The sequence below is a fragment of the Centruroides sculpturatus genome, unplaced genomic scaffold, assembly GCF_000671375.1.
Source record: "Centruroides sculpturatus isolate CEXI.00-Female unplaced genomic scaffold, Cexi_2.0 scaffold58, whole genome shotgun sequence".
Taxonomy (NCBI): Eukaryota; Metazoa; Arthropoda; class Arachnida; order Scorpiones; family Buthidae; genus Centruroides; species Centruroides sculpturatus.
This window is the reverse complement of record NW_019384407.1, coordinates 77,164-78,804: the sequence shown is the minus strand read 5'-3', so window position 1 is coordinate 78,804 and position 1,641 is coordinate 77,164. Positions and strand designations below refer to the sequence as shown.

The window sequence follows — 1,641 nt, the reverse complement described above, 5'->3', positions numbered from 1 at the left end:
AATGTGAAGCTATAAATAATTACAGCTCCAAAGAAAAATACAGTAGACCCCCTATAAAACGGGTTCATATAGTTCGGATTCCTGTATGACGGCGAAAAAATTGCGACAGTATTCGTACAAACACGGTAAAAAAAACTAATATAATTCGGTAAAACGTCATCGCCGACTCCTGTCGCAGCAGGATTGGTCGAATCTAGACCAATAGCGGATATTATTGTTGTTGTCGAAACCGTGTTGTATTTATGTATTGTATACTGGCATAATGAAGTGACTTTTCTTCAACACTAGGCAAGTTTCAATCTTTATTCAGTTAGAATACGTGCCGGGCTGTGATTGGCTCATGTATTTAAGGACTTGTAGAAAATGGATTTCGTAAAAACCGGAACGTATCTACCGTGTTATCGGAGGGTCGACTGTATATTTATTGTCCTGAATCAGACGGCGGGATTTCCGAGGCGATCTAAAAGTAATTTTAAAAAACAAAAATGTTGACAAAATATAGCAAAATTTTTAATAAGAGCATAGTAAAAACAGATAAAAGTTTCATTTCGTTGTTTACCGCGTCATTTTACAGCTCCGGGGAATCTACGATCGAATTCGGGTAATCGAAAGATATGAAATTTTTTCATCAGAGATTCATCTCGTATATACGGCTCGGCCGAATCCTCATTGGAGTGGTAAAAATGGACCTCATAGTAGCGACGGAAACGATAAGATATTGGTATTTTAGAAAATATAAATTATTGATAAAACTGATATCGATGAAACACGGTTGCCAAGATTTACTGGCAGCAATGCCCACAGAGAGAAAACGGTTTTAAAATCGCTTTTAATTATATAATAAAACTTGAATTAATACCCAGTACTTAAGTTTTTACAAATTAATCGGAATTTAACGAAATAATAAAATAATACATTAATTAATTTTAAAAAAAAGCTTTTTAAAAAAAAAATTAAATCGAGGAACTAGAGGGTGCTATTTACAGTATCGGACGACCGTTCGTCTGCAGTTTATTTTTGTACGTATCTGCAGTATTAAATACAGTTATTAAAAAAGAAAGAAGGAAAAATAAATAAATAAAGATAAAAACAAGAGCGACGTCGAGATGAAACTTCACGTTAATGTAACGTATTGGTAAGCCATATTCCAATATTTCGTCATATTTTGTAAATACAAAGCACGAATGAATATTTTAATGACGTAATAACGTTAAAATACATCTCTTTGTATTGTAACAATGGTTAAATGTCTTTCGTATTATACCATAAAACATATTTTTTGACATTCCAATAATAACTAAAAATAGAAAATTCAAGGTTAACTGTTCTATTTACTGACAAGGATGAAGAAACTTTTTAATTCAATAGTAAACAAATTTTAAAAAATTAAAAGGACAAATACATAATTTTAATTGAAATTCATTACAGAATTTAATAGTTTGCAAAATATATATTTTTTTTATTATATGAGAGGAGTCAAGGAATATCTGTGTCCAGGTGGTGAGTTTGTGCCTCGTAGATGGAGTTTTATGGATTTTCTTTACATGTCTAATGCTTACTGTTAGTGTTACCACCCGTCCGGTTTTTTTTTTTTTTTTTTTTTTCTTCTGAAGTGAAACTCCTGCTGATTGCAACCTCTGT

The 1,641-nt window shown here is 31.8% G+C and overlaps 1 long non-coding RNA gene across 1 annotated transcript in view; it reads left to right on the top strand.

The window, feature by feature from the left end:
- The first annotated feature begins 968 nt into the window (after positions 1–968).
- The window catches only part of LOC111618906, an 18,583-nt gene continuing 17,910 nt past the window's right edge, over positions 969–1,641 (top strand). The window contains exon 1 of the long non-coding RNA XR_002755652.1: positions 969–1,135. This is a non-coding gene — a long non-coding RNA (uncharacterized LOC111618906). The remainder of the gene's footprint in view (positions 1,136–1,641) is intronic.